Genomic DNA, 19,721 nt, shown 5'->3' on the forward strand with positions numbered 1-19,721 from the left:
GCATGTTTGTGTGCTACACACGTGTCTGTGTGTGTGTGTGTGTGTGTGTGTGTGTGTGTAGGTCTACTGAGGATACAGAACATATTCTGGACATGAACGAGCAGTGGTGTATCAGAAGGGAAAAGAATATAAAAGACCAGCTTCACCTGCTTAATTTCTCCCCTGACCTGGTGTCGTCTTATTTTCCACCATCCTTTGCTGATCTGTATACTAAATACCCAGGGTTCCTGGGTACCCCCAGGTACCTCTGTAAGTTTTACAAACCTATCAATATCCCACGTACAGTGGATGGAACCTGGACTTTTTGCCCATATAGTTTTCCTTTCCCTCAGAGTTTTTGTCTGAGTTATGTCATGGGGTAGGTACTGTTGTGAAAATTTGTGCTCACTTGTTAAATAGAAACTACTTATTTAACTGTTTAAACAAATAAACAGTATCTTGAGTCAGTTGCACGGCACCTCCAGTCTCCGCAAAGCAGAGTTACTTTGGGACAGGAAGTTCTTTTAGTTTCCCCTTAAATCAAAATACAAAGTTATTGAGCAATTCTAGGACCAACCCTATAGTTGCAAACTTGGGAAGAGATCACAGGATTCTGTAATCGTCTGCTTATCCCCTTACTGGGACAGGAAATAGCTCAATAGTTCTTATACTGAAGTTAAAAGGAAGAATAATACCGGAGCAAAGTCTGCATTTAAAGTCTGTGTCTTATTTTTATTTTCTCTTGGCACATAGTAGGTAACCGTTAAATGTTCTCTTGATAAATATTAAAAACACACAAGATACTTCATATACTAGGGGTCATAAAATTTCAACTTTTCTTTTGGTGTAGGGGTTGATGATGAAAAGTTTGGAAACTTCTGGTCCATGTTAATGTTCCCGCTTTGAGAACTGCAGGGCGCAGCTTTTAGATGGAAAAAGTTGCCAAGAGGACCAGAAGTAGAATAAAGACATTTCTGTAATTCTTCCTTATAATTACATTTATTGGTTTTCAGCATCTAACTTTGAAAAGTTGCCTGAGGCTGCCTAGGGTCTGCAATAAGGATCACAGCTGTGCTGTCCTACCCCCTCCCCACACGTGGGAGCAGAGCCTCCCCAGCAGTGCTAATAGAGCCCCATGGCTTTCCGCCCACCTCGGTACTGCTCAAGGCGGTGGCTTTTTTCTACCAGCCTTACCCTTCTCCATGTGAATCTTTTTCTTCTTTCCAGTTTTATTGAGATGTAATTGACATATAACACTGTATAAGTTTAAGGTGTACAGCATCATAATTTGATACATGTATATATTGCAAAATGATTACCACAATAAGGTTAGTTAACACATCCATGACCTTACACAATTAATTACCTTTGTGTGTGTGTGTGTGATGAGAACATGTAAGATCTACTATCTCAGAAACTTTTGAGTATGCAATAGTGTTGTTAACTATAGTCACCATGCTGTACATCAGACTCCCAGGATTTATTCATCTTATAACTGGAAGGTTATACCCTTTGACCAACAACTCCCCATTTCCTCCACTCCCCAGCCCTTGACGGCCACCATTCTACTCGGTTTCTGTGAGAACAGCGTTTTTAGATTACACGTAAAAGTGAGATTATGCAGTGTTTGTCTTTCTCTCTCTGACGTATTTCACTTAGCATAATGCCCTCAAGGTTCATCCAAGTTGTTGCAAATGGCAAGATTCCCTTATTTTTTAAGGCTGAATAACATTCCATTCTACATATGTGCCATATTTTCTTTATTCATTTGTCTGTCAATGGACACTATAGAAACAGAAACTCACTCAGTTCCTACAAGTGTCCAAGGTAACAATAGACAAAATATGGATGTTGGTGGGTGTAGATCCAGGCAGTAGGTTAGACTACATCCCACAGGCAGGAAGGCCACTATTTTAGGAGGAGCTGCTTTGAATATGAATCAAATAATAATTGATTTATATATCACCAGTTCAGAACTAACTCATCTGTTTTAGACACCTCACCATAGATATGAAATGAGAATGAGTGGAAAAGGAGGCTTCTGAAGGCAAACAGTCATAAAACCCATTATTATTCTGTAAAAAGGAGACTATACAGTCTTAGCTTCAGAACCTCAAATCAAACAAAGACATGTAGCAGCCTCAGTAGGATATAATCGCAACAGAAAAAATACAAGCAGAAGGCAGAGGAAAAAGAAGTGCCATTTGGTATGGGAATAAATAGCTCTGTATGTCTCAAAAGCCTCCTATAAACATGTCTGGGCGTCAATATAGTGTAATAATTAATATCCATAAACCCTGAGTCTTAAGAAAAAAGAACTGTATCTTTTGCTTTCTTTTAGAAAGGGACAGAAAGGTAACTATATTTGCTTTAATAAATACAGAGACTTAGTGCACTTAAATATTTGATCAAATAATTAAAAAAATGTTCTTACAGCATACATCATTTTCTGATGAAACAGGGGTAAAATAAGGTTTTAGGGTGTGAGGCAGGCATGAGGTATTATACACATTTTCTTTTCTGTCCTTTTGTAGCTGAATATCCTTTTCCAGGCCTAAAGAAGTAGTAAAATTATGCACCTAAGATTGAATAAAAGGTTTCATAGACATATTTTACATATATGCCATTAGATTTCCACAGAGTTATTTCAGGCTGCTGACAGGCTGCTTGCTTGAGCTGAGACCCCTCTAAACAAAGCCCAGGAAGAAACTAACAACTGTGAAAGCCAACTTATTTATTCTGTGAGTAACTTGGCTGCAGAGCAGACTAATTACCCCTTTAACCACACTGTTTGAACTCATTGTACTTATCTGGGAATCACTATTCTGAAAGTAGAGAAGGGGACTAGGGAAGTTAAAAGAGACAAAAGATGTAAATATGGTCTCTTTGCAGAATCTCAAAGGTCAGGCAACAGGCTTATTTCTAATGGTTTTAAAAAGAGAAGATGAGCTGTGGTTTAAAGGTCCACTTTGGAATTCAAATTCTACCTCAGGTGCAGCCTGAATGCTAGTCTCCACCTTGAGTGAATCACTGAAGGATCATTTCTCAGCACATAGTCAGTGTTTGTTAAATTTTCATGTTATTTTATCCCAGTGAATAATACTGATGAGGGATTTTGAAACTATTAAATTCCGCCAAAGGACTTGATTTTGTAATGATACCAAACCTTGGAAAATAAAGGAAGTAGAGATTGGTGAATCCTTGAGAAATTATTAGAGTTATAACTGATTGTTTCATAAGGAAAGATAGGGAATGGATCATTTAGGAACCTGAATGAATACTTTGAATCTCATCTATTTCTGTGAAAACTACAGGTTAGTTGAGCTCAAAAATTGTAGGTATAAAAATTGTGTTTTTTGGTAATAAAATTTGTTTTAACCCTTCTCTCAATTATGCATTTAAATGTTGACCAATTCACAAGTAACTGTTTACAGTCAATGGATTGGCCAGTGGCTTTGGGATCATTCATTTTATAGTCTGGGATTTCCAGTGTTATCTTTATTTTCCCATGTATACTCTATTTCATACATTTTATTAGCAGTAGTAGTAGAAATAGTAGTAGTAGTATCATTATTATTTAGTTAGAGTAGAATTGTTTCTATAACTTCTTACGGTCAGACATATACTAAGCAACACACATTTTGAAAGCACTAGTGTTGGAGTAAATTCGATGTTGATGAGACTAGTCACTGCCCTTAAAGGAGCTTGTCTTCTAGTTGGAAAGATGTGACATATACAATAATCTGAGGCATTAAGTAAATACATGGGTCTGAGGGCAGAAGATCCTGAAGGAAGCAAGCTGCAAAGAACTCATTTTGAATCCTGGCATTAATATTGGCAGATCTCCTCACACCTTTTTAGGACAGTTATAGACAAAGCAAGTAGGACTGGAGAATACACTACAACGGCCAAAATAAGATTTAATGTCATTTCAGCCTAGGGGATTCTTTCTAGGCTTTGAGCATATGACAATTTAAATGCCACCTAAATAGTAAATTTACTTTAATGCTGACAATGTAGAAAAGATATTTTGCTGCAAAAGTATACACAGTAGTAACAAGTGGATTTTGGAAGAAACTAATATTTTGCCTTATACTGATGCTACACTATTGCCCTAGACCTAGCAGCAGCCTTTACTCTTTGTTGTTTTCTTCTAAGACTAAAGAGCCTCTTTATTGTTTGTGCTGATTTTTTTTCCACCAACAGATCTCAGAGCAATCTGAGTGCACTGGCCAGTTGGGACACAATTATCATTAGAATTCTTGGCTAGAGAAGAAAGCTCCTAATTTAAGAATGGCTTTTTGCCTTCTGAGAGCTCAGAAGAGCAAATTGCAAGCCATCTACATTTATAAAACATGTTTTAGTATGGAAAATTTCAAACATCTACAGAAGTAAAAAGAAAGAAGTAGAAACTTTCATCAATTGTTCTCATCAAATGTCAATTTCAGGCCAATATATTTTCTCTATACCCTCTCTTACTACTACCACCATAATCCCCAGCAATTTTAAAGCAAATCCCAGATTTCTTTTTCTCAGTGAAAACGTCAGTATACATATTTCTAAAATGCAAGAACTGCCCTTTTTAAGCTCAACTATGTCATTATCACACATCCGCAAATAATAATAATTCCTTAATATCAACAAATAGCCAGTCAGTTCATGTTTCCTTGGTTGTCCTATAAATGTATTTTTATTTTAATAACCATTATTTATTTGATTGCTGATCCGAACACAATTTCTTTTAAAGTATAGGTTTAAAAGAACTCAATTTGCTCATTTTTCTTGCAAGTATTTGTCATTGAATTCAAAGCATTCATCCAGTAGGGTTCCCAACTGTCTGGATTATGCTGATTGCATCCCCTTTATGCTTCTATATTTATCATGCTCCTTTGGCCCATGTATTTACTGTCAGTTGGTAGATAGATCTAGAGCACTGACATAATTCAGGTGTGGTTTTTTGTCAAGTTTACTTCATAGATAATATTGATGAATTCCAAAAGGAACTATAAAGTGTCTGTCTTACTGTGACGTTGCAGCCATTAATGATCAATGTCTAGATCCATTAATTTATTAAGGGTACCAAATGGTGATATTCTACTAATTAGATTATTATTCATTTAGTAGCTAGAAGATTATTTCATCAACTACTTGGTTGCCCTGAGTTACAGTTTAATTAGGAAAGGAAGAATAAATGTTTCTTTTATTTTATTTACCAGTTTTACAAAAAAAGAAAAAACAGGAGAGAGAAAGGTTGACTGCAAAGTAGCTTCCGAAGATGACTAATGAGGTATTTTCTTTCTTTGTTGTTGTTTTCAGTGAGGTTGTTATAAATATCGATGCAGAGATTGTCCCCTCTTAGGTTCACGGATCCTGTTCAAGTTGGCTCCTGAGTCCTTTCCACACAACCACAGTAGTCTTTGAAGTCTTCCCAGCTCTCTTGTACGACAAGGTGTAACAGGAACATCTAGTTCGTTTCTTATGCTGGATTTGAAATCAGCTATTTCTCCAAGGAGGCATTATCCACTGTGTTTATTCAAACTTGTGTTCCTTCTAGTTTAACCTTCTCTCGAGACATGATTTTTTTTAAACAAATTACTTACTGAATTTTTTCACCTTTTCAAATCTTGCTATTCTCCAATCACTTCATTTCTGATTTTTTCTAATTTCTTTTATGTTTTTCTTAAAGCCAGTTTCTATTCCTTTTAAAATTTCTTCTACTTTTTCCACAATATCAGGCAATAAATTTCATTTGTTCTGTGGACGTGTCTTTCTGTCACGTTTTCAGGATTTGCTGGAACTTTCTTTTCACCCTTCTTTTTTCTTTCTTTTTCTCACTGATTTTCTACAGGATGTGAGTGGAATACTCTTCTGTCACTCATTTTTAAATGAAATAAGTTTCCACTTTAGGAGGGAATCATAGATCAGAATATAATTTCTAGCTTCAGAACTCCAGGGCTCACTATCTTCTATTATCTTCACAACATAATTTTTAAAAATGACCTTAAAATTTCTAAAATCTTCCTCCTCGGCCCTCCTCTGCCCATTTACCCAGGGCTCCTCTTTCTTGTCCTTGTTGAGTATGGGGATTTGTTCTGGAATGGTGCTTTGGTTTGATAGGTGTCAAGGTTTCACAGACCCCAGAACACTTGGCATCCTCAGAACATTTCAAAGTTCTTGCACTCAGCTGCAAAGTGGAGCCTGCAACATTCACTCCCGGTTTCTGTCGCTGTTCTCAGTGAGTTTTTCAATCTCAGTGAGTTCTTGAACCATAGTAACCTTTGGCTCTCCTGAAAGAGAGAGAGAGTCCTTCCCTCGTCTTCCTCCCACACACCTTGGGATACACATATGTAGGTCTTTTTCCTGTTGTTGATTTGTTCCTACCTGGCTGTATGTTGCAGTTCATGTGGAAACCTTGTTGTAGATGTTGTCTGTGGGTTTTTGATCTTGCTATTCTAGATGCTTTTCTTTCTTCTTTGTGGGGGTGGGGGCTTGTGTATTTAGGGGAGGGGTGGCATATTCAGGGATAAAAATCTTCTCTGTAGCCACCATCATTTCCCCAGAATCCTCTGCCATTAATATTTAAAAGAAAATCATAGGAATCATTATCCGGATCCTTAGGATAATCATTACATTGTATCTGTCTTTTTTCCAGGCTTCAAGCTGCCTGTGGCTCCCCACGTTAGTATACTGACATGACTGGGCAATGCCTAATTTGACAGGTTCTTTCTGTACTACCTTCCTCTTAATCATGACAGTCTTGTACGCTATACGTAGTCTTCTTTACTGATAGGGAATTTAGAAAATACAGGAAGCCATGGGTTTAATAGCTGAAAGTGGAATTAATGTATTATTTTTCTCAGGTAAAATATCATAAGACTCCTTAGGCCAAAGTTGTAAAATGAAATCGCAAATTTCCTGGAATCATTTTGCAAACATGAATGCCCACATAAAGTACACTAGGACTTGAATCCAAGGAATAACACATTTTTAGAGCCTCCAGATTTATAAACTTAGTACAATTCTGCATTACTTCTTAAGGCAACTGAAGAAAATAATTTTGTGATCAAATAAATATTGATTTTATTAACATAGTTATTTTAAAAGTTTATAAGGCTTTTAAAAAATGTTAAGGCTCTGTCAGCCTCATCAGTTGTTATTTCTTTTCTAGAATCTTGGATAAAGGAGCAGTGGTTTGAGGGGAAACATGGTATAAAATGGGAAGATAATCTAACGGTGAAGATAGTTATATCTCTTCCTGTGTGATGAACTACTCCTAAGCTTGGTGGTTTAAAACAGCAGGCACTTTATCTCCTCACAATTTGTGAATCAGCAGAATGGGCTGGGATCCCCTGGGTGGATCTATCTTGCTTTCACCTGAGGTGACTACTGAGGCTGCCATCATCTGGTTGCTGGACTGGGGCTGGTTGCTTTCACATGTCTGGCCATTGATGCTGGCTGTGGCCTGGGCCTATTCTCCACTAGGTTAGCCAGGCTTCCTAACATGTCAGGTTTCCATGAGGACAAGCCCTAAAGCACGAGTACTCTCCAAGCTTCAGCTCTTGATATGCCATTGGGCCAAAGCAAGTCATGTGACCAAACCCAGGTCAAGGTGGAACAAAACTACACAGGGTGAGAAAACGGGGGGAGGGGCATTTTCACTGGGGGTCAGTAGTCTAACAAACTGCTGCAATAACTATATAAAGAAAAGCCCCCCGGAGGACAACTGGCAAAAAATAAATGTGTGCGGGGTGGGTTGGGGGCCTGGCATGGAGGGGCAAAGGCAGTAAACAGGGGCTACCAAAATCTGAAGATTCTGGAATTTTTGGAAAATCCACTGGGATTAAAGGAGTTACACAACCATGTTCGGACACCAGAAGAAAGGTCCCAGTTGAGCATCAGGGAAGTCTAGCGCTCTTCCTCCATCGCATCAATTTCCACATTTCTTTGACTCAGCATATTTGTAGAATGAATCATGACTTTCTATAAATTTTTAGTTCAGTTTTTCAAAGAAATAGTGACCTCGCTTCTATCTGCTGTGCCACAAAAATGCCGTAGAAAAAAATTCCTTCTGTTAAATTGCTCACTAGGTGAAATTGTATGTGTAACCTAGTACCAAAGAGGTATTAAGAATCGCCACAGCCGAGCCGGCCCTCCGCACCACGCACCCTATAGCAGCCAGTGGGTGAGCCGGGAGTCGAGGAGGTCACCGTGGGAAGGAGGGGCGCGGGCAACGTGTCAGCCTCCTTCCGTCTCCGTGGAGCCACCTCCTGCCTCTGGTACAGGGAGTCGTCCACAGCAGCCGTCGGTGGCCAGCCTTGCAGTGCTGTGTTCTAGGTCAGTAGCTTCCAAGACTCCAGTTGGATTCATTGGAGTAGGCAACGTGGGGAATCCAATGGCAAAAGAGCTCTTGAAACATGGCTAGCCACTCACTATTGCTGATGTGTTCCCTGATGCATGCAAAGAGCTGCTAGATGCAAGTGAACCCGGTAGTGTCTTCTGCAGCGGATGTAGCCGAAAAAGGTGACAGAATTATTACAGTGCATCAATGCGCTAGAAGCTTATACTGGAGCAAATGGAATCAAAAAAAAGTGAAGAAAGACTATTAATAGATTCTAGTACTGTTGATCCTATGGTTTTGAGAGAATTGGCCAAAGAAGTTGAGAAAATGGGAGCAGTTTTCTCGGATGCCCCTGTTTCTGGTGGTGTGGGAACGGCTCGGTCTGGCAACCTCACATTTAGGATGGGAGGGGTTGAGCTGCTGTGGTGCATGGGCTCCCATGTGGTGCATCGTGGAGCTGTTGGGACTGGCCAGGCTTCGAAGATCTGCAAACACTTGCTGTTAGCTATTAGTAGGATTGGAACTGCTGAAGCTATGAATCTGGGACTCAGGTTAGGGCTTGACCCAATACTCTTGGCTAAAATCCTAAATACGAGCTTAGGACGATGTTGGTCAAGTGACACTTACAATCCTGTACCTGGGGTGATGGATGGAGTTCACCTGGCTAATTACTATCAGGGCGGATTTGGAGCAACACTCATGGCTAAGGATCTGGGATTAGCATGAGGCTCTGCTACCAGCACGAAGAGCCCAATCCTTCTGGGCAGTCAAGCCCATCAGATCTGCAGGGATGTTGTGCGTGAAGGGCTACTTCTCATTCGTGGTCCAGTTTTTGCAAGAGGAGGAGACATTCTGAGTTTGCCCTCTGGCTGTGAACACTGAAACATTGAAACCAAACTGTGTCTTGGAGCCCCTTATGGCTCACTCCACAGGAAAATGGGCTTAATCAAAGGTCAACTGTCTGCTTTTGAGTGTCTAGGTCAGGGGTCCCCAACCCCTTGGCCTCGGACGGGTACCAGTCCACAGCCTCTTAGGAAGTGGTCTGCACAGCAGGAGGTGAGTCGCAAGCAAGCCAGCTATAAGCTTCATCTGCCGCTCCCTATGGCTCACATTACTGCCTGAACCCCACACACCCCGCCTCCTCTCCCTGGAAAAATTTGCTTCCAGGAAACCGGTCCCTGGTTCCAAAAAGGTTAGGGACCTCTGGTCTAGGTCACAATAGATCCTGGGATTTTTCACCCATTTTAAACTGCTTATTCTTTTTATCTATTTAACAAACATATCATCTGTAATTTTTTTTTCTGCAAGCCACTGATGGTAACTGCTAGCTAGCTAGCTGATTGGCCTTTTTCAAAAGTTTGATTCCTGAGCATCTTCAGCTAAAACGCTGCCTACTTCACTCAGGATATTATTTACTCCACTTTACAAATAAAACTAAAATTGTTTTCAACAGGATAAAATCTATCCTCGAGGAAAGAAAAGAAATTGGTGTGAGAAAAGGTATTAGAGAAAGGGGAAGTATAGTGAATTACTACCTGTGTGCCTCAGAAAATTTTTCCTGTTATCCCAGTGGTGATATTCTTGCATTGAGATTACTGGTTTATTTTCTAGGAGTTGTTAAAGCAAGAGAACTCCTTGCTGCATGTTATGTAATTTGGACTCTTACAATTATCTTGGTGTGCCCCTCTTGTAACAACTTCCCATACTCAGCAAACTGTTTTTTTCATATTTTTGCTTCCTTGTACATTTTTACTGCATATTTTTTACTTCAAAAGAATGACATCTTTAGAACTGTTTCAGAGCCAGCGATGATACGTGCTTTAGATAATTATTACACTATGCTAAATATAACCATATTCTTTTGAATTCAAATAAATTTCTATGCTGATAAAAAAAGAGAGACACATTTCATCAATGTTTAAATAGTATCCTTCCTCCTCTAAAACTGAAAATAGGATTCAGTCTGATTCCTAAAGGGTTATTTTCTTCAACAACAAGAGCTGACTTAGGCCATTTCTTGGCAGTGGAATCTGAGAACAGAGGTCTCTGTCTCACTGCCCTTTGATTCTCACTCACGGTATCCTGGGTGAATGTAATGGATGGGCGTGCCCTTATGACTTAGCCCACTGCTACTGCTCCTGATGAGGGCTAATGGTGTGGGCCACTTTAAATCTTGCCCAGCAAAGTGCTGACATCTGGGGTTTCCTATCAAGTTTACCAGATATTCCACAGTAATTTCATAATTTACACAACATAAAAACACTGATCTTGAGCTTAGGAAAGCATTTCATTTAAACAGATACAGAACACTACTCTACAAAATGGTTTAAAATTTGTGAGCAATTACATTAAATAAACTCTAATATAAATTAATCTAATACAAGTAAACTAATAGTTGCAAAGCTACTGGTCGCTTCAGAAGTGGTGGCTACGGATAACTTCAAAGTTGTTTCCTCAATGCATTAAGAGGCGAAACTATTTGCTGTCAACTTCCTGGGGAAGCTTTTTTCCTTAGTTTGATGCTGATTCGCGTTATGAATGTATAGGAACCATTACTGGTTCTTCCTTTCCATATTCAGTGCACCATTATACTTCTATCCTCTTAAGATCTGGATATCTGTTACTGCTACTGTTGGCTGGAGCCTGGCAGGAGGAAAGCTATCAAGAAAAAAGGTCAACAAGTGTTAAAGAGTTTTAGCATACTACTGAGACTTTTTATCTACCATAATCATAAGAAATAATAATTAAAATTACAGCCTGGTCAGTGAGACCTTGAGTAAATTGTGGAAGCATCCATGTTTCCTACAGTTTCAGGGGATGGATATTTCCTGTTATTAACTCTATATCCTCTTCAACTGGAACAGAGAGACCTTTCTCTGTTGAAGCAGTTTTGTCTTTTTCCTGGGCATTTTTAGTTTTCTCTTATGAGAGACTTGTAAAGCTTACATACACGAACTTACACATACACGTATAAAGCAAAGAAGGGATAGAGTAGTCTTGAGAGGACACTGTTTTGTAGCAGGCACACAAGACAGAGGTAATACTCCCTGATTGCATTTGCCTCCCTAGCCCCATGTCCTTTGTGGAAAGCATCAGCATTCTGACTGGTCTCTGCCCCCCACTAACTGGACGGAACACTGCATTGGCATTCTTAGGGAGCACTGATGGTCCCTCCGGAAACTGTGGTTAGAGCTTGTGCAGCCACAGTGCACAGGAAAGAAACAAATATACTTCATATAACATGCTTACTCTGTTTTGCTTAATTAGCACTTATTCCCTGTAAAAGGCTGATTTCTGCTTTGACAGGGAGTAATCGAACTCTGTATTCACCCAAACCATAAAATTAAAGTTAACATACCTCAGCTTTTCATCCTACTGGAAGAAATGTATGAAATCTAAAGTTATTTTTTAATTGCTGCTGTTTAGAATGCCTGAGGCCCATTTGCTGAACTTGTTAAAGAGCGGTGTTAATGAGGGTATTTTTCGTTTCTTTCTTTTCCGACCACAGCATGAATTCTCAGCCCAAAGTGTGCCCTGTTTCCCACAATAGAGACGGGAAAAGTGAGAGTCTCTCACCACAAAGCATGAGACAACTACAAATACTTTTCTCCCAGAGTTAACATTGATTACAATCTTTGTGGAAAAGGACTTCCTCTTTTTGCGGGAATACAGTAGAAATGCAAGTCATACTCTCCATAATTTCACTACTGGAAAAATAATTTCATAGTCCATATATATATATATGTATATATATATATATACACACACACACACACATATATATATATATATATTTTTTTTTTTTTCGCGGTACGCGTGCCTGTCACTGCTGTGGCACTTCCTGTTGCAGAGCACAGGCTCCGCACGCACAGGCTCAGCGGCCCTGGCTCACGGGCCCAGCCGCTCCGTGGCATGTGGGATCTTCCTGGACTGGGGCACGAACCCGTGTCCCCTGCATCGGCAGGTGGACTCTCAACCACTGCGCCACCAGGGAAGCCCCATAGTCCATATTTTTTATTGGTCTTCTTAAAAACATATACAGTGTTTACAATAAGGAGTAAAAGAGAAGATTTTCAATGCGATGTTTCAAGGAGCATTTTGTAAAGGCGGGATCCAGTCCGAACTTTGGAAAATTAACACACAACTATGAGATCAAAGAGTCACCTGCAAAAAATTTAATTATGTTTTTCTTTCATACTAGTTTCCTAAAGGTGCATTGTTACTTCTTGGTAATGTAATAGTCAGAAATGACTATATGGTGGCCATTGAGGAAGAAGTAGCTCTTACATAAGTGTCTAGTGACCTTATCTCTTTTGATACAATACGTCTTGGTTTCACAGGCTTGCACAGATTTCCTCTAAATGAATAAACTTAGTCAGATTTTTCTAACTATCAGTTAATCTAAAAGTAGATTTAGAAATCTACTTCTGAAGCAGTTTTGTTAAGTAATTATGGGTCAGTTCTCTTTCTGATTGGTACTTCTTTCTGCAAAACAAATCCCTGTACTTAGAACAATTAATACCACCATCCCTGGCTCCTTGATTATTACACAGTGATGTTTCTTGAGAAAAAAGCTTACCCTTTTTGGGGGGAAACTTCAGTCCATGAAGTAAAAGTTCATTAAAACTAGATCTGCTTCTAATGCCAGTGTGATGCAGATCAGTATCCCCTTTCTTTTGAGTTTCCAGGCTGTGTGAAGAGAATGGTATGGTTTGGTTTAGGAAGGGTTGTAGCTTAAGAGGATTGCATTATGTTTCTGTGTCACTTTGGGGGGTTTTATTTCAATATTATATCCTGTTCTGTAAAAACACCATAGTCATTCTCTTACTTATTATTAAATAATTAAACGCTGCCCTTTGTTTACTTTTCCCTTCTGATCAGAAGACTCCTCTCCACTCTAGGCCTTGATCTGAGTTCCAATTCATCAGCTTGTAGTAGCTACACTTCTGGTTTCTTTTTTTTTTTTTTTTGCTGTATGCGGGCCTCTCACTGTTGTGGCCTCTCCCGTTGCGGAGCACAGGCTCCGGACGCGCAGGCTCAGCGGCCATGGCTCACGTGCCTTGCCGCTCCACGGCATGTGGGATCTTCCCGGACCGGGGCACGAACCCGTGTCCCCTGCATCGGCAGGCGGACTCTCAAGCACTGCGCCACCAGGGAAGCCCTACACTTGTGGTTTCTGAAGTCAGACAGATATGGGTCCCATTTCTGTCTTCATCAGTTATAATTTATTCTCTGATATATGCATACCAGAGCTGGCAGTGACAAACATTTTGCTTCTCCTTATAGGGTTCTGTGCATTTTAATAGAGGATCACAATATTTTAAGTCGAGCTGGGATGGGGTGGAAAGAAAGAACAGGAAAACATGCTTTTAGGAAGGTCTGAAATACAAATCACATGGAGGTAACTGCTTGAGAGAAAACCACCCCTACCTGAGTATTGTCAATAAAGTAGCACAGGGAGGCAAACGAATCAATTGTTCACTAAAAATATTTTTCTTTAGAAGAATAAAATTCACAAGAAAGCCTCATTGCAAATAAAATATATTTGTTTTCCTAAAGGAAGGTATTTGAAAAGTCGTAGTAAATACCTGCTTTGACGTTCTGTGTCCCTAGTGTTCTATCTCCACTAAGTTTTATGAACACTACATAGAGGAGGAGCCTGAGTCTCAAAGACCATAAGTAAGAGATGGATTCCAGAGGCTTTGCAAGGTCCATTATGCCCCATGACTTCCCATTGCTTGTGCTGTTCATCCAGATAGGTGCTTAGGATACCAGAATGAATACATCTCTTTCGAGAGGTTTTTAACAGACATTAGATACTAAACAAGTACAACACCTAACAAATAGAACAGAATGCTTTACTTAAAGCAGAAACAGAATAAATGCTCACCTAGTATCGTTTAAATCCCCTTTAAATTATTTTTTGAATGAACATGTTTGTATTTGAGGGTACTTTCTTATTTTTTCCTAGTTCCCTTTACTTGCACCTCCTTTCTTTTTCTCTTTTCCCAACTGAAACGTTTATGGTTTCAAAAGTAATTACTTTTTTTTTTTTTTTTTGCGGTATGTGGGCCTCTCACTGTTGTGGCCTCTCCCGTTGCGGAGCACAGGCTCTGGACGCACAGGCTCAGCAGCCATGGCTCACGGGCCCAGCCGCTCCGCGGCATGTGGGATCTTCCCAGACCGGGGCACGAACCCGTGTCCCCTGCATCCGCAGGCGGACTCTCAACCACTGCGCCACCAGGGAAGCCCCAAAAGTAATTACTTCTTGAAGAAAGTTTTCGTGTATACTAAGTGCTACCTAATGGAAGCCATAAGCATAGAGTCTGCTAGCATTTAGAGTGGTATAATACATAGCCAGGTTGAATCAAGTGGGAGAGAAGGTTAATCATTCTTTTAAACTGGCAGTGTTGCCGGAGGTGGATTAATATGCTTTTTGAATCTCTTATGTGCTGTAAGTCTCCTTGATCACAATCACTATGTTAATGGTTGAGGTTTTGAATTAGAGGTGTCTCCTGGGCTCAGCTGGGCCAAGTCCCTTCATCTCTCTGGCCATATTAGGTGATAGTTTTCTCATTTCAATACACGATCTATGTTAGAGGGAGTGTTGACTATACCAGACTTTCAACGTGGTCATCCAGAAAGTGGAAGAATCTCTCTATTGGTGATTAATCATAACTCTTTTCATTGTGAATATAGTCCTTCCCTTAGGTAAGGCAGGAAGACCATGAAAAATAGAAAGTTCTCAGGTGTCTGTGGAAGCTGGAGTGCTCTCGACCTGTCAGCTCACTGGCAGAGCAGGCTTCGTCCGGACACTAGAGAACAAAATGTGAAATTGGCACCAGCCAGCCTCTCCATTGCACAGGATATCCCTATTTAAATTTGACAGCCAGGATATTTTACAATTTGAAATTCTTGTCATCTAGTTTTCTTTAGTTTTTTCTCTGGGTTGAAAAGACTGAGAAGCTTGTTAAAAAATCTGGAATTCTGATGGTGAGGCTTAACCAGATCTATTGAGTCATCAATCAGCAAACATTGACCAACGCTTACCATTCCCCCAGTTACTATACTAAGGACCCAGACACGTCTCAGATAGTGGCCTTGCTCATTCACTGTATTTACAGTACTTTTTTCTAAATGTAACCAGAGCTCAGGTAAAGACAAGACATTGATTTGAGTCTGAAGTAAACAAAGCTGACTGGTCTGATCCCTTCAGTTTCCAGAATTATTTTGTTTCAGGTAGTAATTTTCCCAGACCAATAGAACAAAGTCCTATCGTCTATTTATTTAATATTTTATCCCAATAGTCCTTGCCCCTTTGACCTCTAGTGAGGAAACTTGCATAAGAAACTGAAATATGCTTAGGTTCTATGGGTAAGTGCAGATAATGATATGAATGAAATTGAAAATGAAAGCCAAAGGTGGAAAAGGCAGTTCTGAATAGATGAAGTAAGACAGAGGTATTTGAAAAATCAAGTAGAAAAGATACCATAAGGAATGGAGAGCTTCTGGAAGTTTTCTAGTAGGTGAGGGGTTGGTACATCTTTTTTTTTTTTTTTTTCTTAATAACATGTCTGGCAGTTGTATGCCAGAGAAAGTTATAAGGGGGTTGACTATATGCATGAAGTCCAGTGAGAACACTGTTTCTGTAGGCCACTGACGATGTTCTGAGTGTACATTCTATAGTACTAGAAATTAAGTTAGGAAACAAAGGGTAATCTGATGTCATTTTAAATGAAATTTCACAAATGATTAGAGCTAAAAGGTGTCTTTTTTCACTCAGCCAACACGTTGAGCACGTACTATGGGGCAAGCACTGTGCTTATGGGTAAGAGATAAAAGAAAAAATAAAGGCCAGAGGAACTCAAAAGAGAGCGTGAGAGATGCATGAACAACTCATTACAATCGAATAGGGATAGGCTATTAAATAAATAGATCATAAAAATATAAATTTGTAAAACAGAACTTGGAGTCAGTAACCCTTCTAGGGGATATTAAAGAGAATGCCAACAATGAGGGGGTCTTGGAATTAGGTTTTGAACGTCAGTAGGAATGTTCCACGTGGAGAGAAGGTCAGGGGCATACCAGGCAGAAGGAACATCCTGGACTTGAGAACCAACACAATATATTTAAGTGACTGTAAATGAGATTCTTTTTGACTAGAGCGTAGGGTATAAGTTGCCAAATGGTAGCAAATAGAGTATAAAAGTTAGGCTGGAATGAAAGTATAAAGTGTCATAATTCTTACGATGAAAGATAGGTGTTTTCTACAAAATGGGTTACTTATAAATATTTTAAAAATAGAGACCCCGAGAGAGGAGCGCGCCCGAGGAGCAGCCCCCGGACCGGAGCCTCGGGAGCCCGGGGCTGGTGAGCGAGTCCCCACGGGGTAGGTGTTGCGTCTGCAGGCCTGCAGGCGGTTGTGGAGCCTGCGGCCCTTGGAGAGCAGGGCTTGGGAGACCGCGGCTTGGAGAGCGGGGCTTGGCTTTGCCCGCCCCAGGGCCCGCAGTAGAGCCACCGGGAGGGTTTGACTGCTTCCCGGAGGTGGAGGGGCTGGGCTGGAGGACAGGGCCTGCTGCTCCTGATGGGGCTCCCCTGGGACTTGTGAGCTCCGGGTGTCCTGGGGGAGCAGGGTCCACAGGCTCGGCCGGGACATGCCGCGTCCTCCCCTCCGTCCAACCCCGATCCTCCTCCTCGTCCTCCCCCTCCTGTCGCCATCTGGGCATCTCGCACGTGTGTCTCAAGGCGCGTCAGCACCTTGGTTGTCTAATATAAGCGTCCGCTGCCCCCCTGGGTTGTGCCCTGTGGAATCGCACAGTGTAATTGGTGCAGGATGAGTCTGCAAGGCTTCTGTCCTGCTGCCCTGGTTGAGGAAGGAAGCGATTGGGCCTGAGAAGGGAGATGACTTGTCCTAGAGCCTCACCGGGTGTGCACGTGGGGTCGCTCACAGGACTCCAAACTCCTAGGGCAGGTGTTCTGTCCACTTAAAGTCAGTTTTAATAAAAGATGTTTTTGAGCGTCGCACTTAAGTTTGTAAAGTTTGTACAAATCATTGCAAGACTGAAACGCACCTGAGTGTGTCCCTTTATTCTGGGTATCCTGTGGATTTTCTGATCTAAGTTGTTAACAGACTGAGAAGAGGTAAACTATAAGCGTTTTTAAATTTCATATTTAATGACGGAGGTTTATTTTAATAGGATTCAATGTACACTCGCTACGGAAAAATAGAGTATCCCCTCAGGTACCACAGTCACGTGGGAGTCACAGACCTGAGGGTGGTTGCTCCCTCCTTATTCTCACAGGCCCTTCTGAAGGTGAAAGGATGGGTCTCCCACAGGTGTCTCTTGTGGAGCGCGGGGCGGGTGCTCGTGCACCCCGAGCCGCTTCAGTCGTAGCTTCACTGCCTGTGTTTTCCTTCTCCAGGTCCGCCTCCACTGTCACAGTCCTGCACGTTGTTCCAAGAGCAGCGGAGAATGAATCAGCCTCTGGTGAGTTTTGCTGTTTACGTATTTACCTGCTGCTGTTCTTTTGTGATAACACCTTGGGAGGCGAATAGTTCAAAAGTTAAAATGGGAAAGTAGGAGTAGGTAAAAGATGTGGTTAGACAAAGCGTAGAGGAGCAGGTCAGTACCAAGTGTTTCTGGCAAGTTCTACGTGTAGATCCCAGGATCCTCTTAGAGCCACAGTACAAGCCTCGTGTTCTTGACATTTGTGGCAAAACACCATCCCTTGCTTGACTTACATTGTCCTGCCAAATCACTTTTGTTCTCGGGCGTTAAAAGGTTTCCTTGAGGATCCCGCTGTAGGCCGCAGCCTTCATGAGAGACAGCCCCTAACGTGTTGACATTGGTGCCTTCCTTGTGCTTCCTGTAAGCCGAGAGCGTGCTGTCCAGGGAGCACTCAGTGCATATAACTTGTCTGTTCAGTAGAACACCGTTGTCACATAGGTACATTGTTTTCAGTGCTCAGTCGAGGGATGCAATGAGGATCATCTGGAAGAACAGCCTTGTCACCCTTCCAGTAAATTTCGCTCTTTGTCTCTTACAATCTCAGAGGGTCACGTTACACACCATGCAGTGAGGTCTCTGGCAAAGATTCTTGTTTCCCAGCTGAATTGTATCGTGCAGCCTGTGGTCTTGGTTCTGCCCCTCCACGGAACCTGATCCGGTTGAGGTGACCTGGCATCCAGCATACAAAGCAGTGGAGATTTGCCAGTCATCACCTCAGACCACTGTCGCCTTGCCATCTGCAGAGTCTGCTCTGTTGGTTTCTGTGACAGATCTCTCCTTGCTGTCTTCCTGACTGATTCTTTCTTCCGCCCTCTTTGTGTGTTGTCTTTTCACCCTTGGTTCATGACTCTTCAACCCGTCTGATCTCACCCTCTGGTGCTTTTCACCTCCAACTCTGTCAGTTCTCCCACCTGGACCAGATAGATGCCTCTGTCCAGCCACTTGCCAGCATCTCTATGGAGTTTGTCCAAAGGGCACCTCGGATTACTAGATCCAGTAGATCCAGAAATGATTATTTACAGCTCCCCTGCCCCTTGCCTTGTCCTGTTGTCCCTGGCGGCTCATCGTTGCATCATCTAGCCTGTCACCTACCCAGAAAAATGAGTTCATTCAAAGTCCTTCTCCATCCTCTGTTACCACGTTGTAGTGTGAGGCTTGTTAATGTCGTATTCTAAATGGTTTTTATTCGTTCTCCTTCATCCCATACTTGCTACCATTAAAACAGCTTATCTGTTCATTTCTGTAGTTACAGAAACTTTTTTTCTGTGCCGCTACCTCTTTCGTCCAGCAGCTCAATTGTATTCCACGCTGAGTATTTCTCCTAAAATATTAATCACAGCATTTTGTCTGCAAGTGGGAAGCAAGTGGGTGACTGGACAAACGAGGTTGCCATTCTGTGGAGCCATTAACCATCGAGCCCAGCACTGGGCGGAGGTCGTACCTTGCTGATGATGCATTTGGATGGATCTGTGGGATAAAATCCTGATGGGAGAGGCTTAGGAGAGAGGAGTGGGAGAACTGGGTTTGTTCTGGTCCCAACTTTTTCAAGACATTTTGCTGTGACGGGGAAAATAGAAACTGGACAGTAGCTGGGGTAGGAGCTGAGGTCCGGGGAGGATGTTGTGTTGTGTTGTGTTGTGTTGTGATGGGAGAAATAACAGTGGGAATGATCCAGTAGATGCGTGTGGGGGAGGGGAGAGCTGCTGCCCGTGGTCCTGGAGTGGGGAGGGGATGGCTGAGCAGGGTTGCAGGTGGGGAAGCCCTCCGATGGCTTCTCTGTTCTCAGGGAAGCAGCTCCTCAGCTGAGGGTGAGGGTGAGGTTGGGGGTTTGAGGGGAGAGCAGAGCTCTGGAGCCCAGCTCCATCGTGACCATCAGCACACACAGTCCAGCCAGC

The 19,721-nt window shown here is 41.6% G+C and overlaps 2 pseudogenes across 2 annotated transcripts in view; one reads left to right on the top strand and one right to left on the bottom strand.

Moving 5' to 3' along the window:
• LOC307055630 (centrosomal protein of 78 kDa-like) overlaps positions 1 to 19,721 on the bottom strand; it is a 324,466-nt pseudogene that overhangs the window by 174,214 nt on the left and 130,531 nt on the right. The window lies entirely within an intron of this gene.
• On the top strand, positions 5,255 to 9,173 carry LOC307056606 (3-hydroxyisobutyrate dehydrogenase, mitochondrial-like; annotated as a pseudogene). Its single transcript has 2 exons — positions 5,255 to 5,266; positions 8,152 to 9,173. The product of its transcript is annotated as a 3-hydroxyisobutyrate dehydrogenase, mitochondrial-like (transcript).

This window comes from Hyperoodon ampullatus, assembly GCF_949752795.1.
Source record: "Hyperoodon ampullatus genome assembly, chromosome: 7".
Classification (NCBI taxonomy): Eukaryota; Metazoa; Chordata; class Mammalia; order Artiodactyla; family Ziphiidae; genus Hyperoodon; species Hyperoodon ampullatus.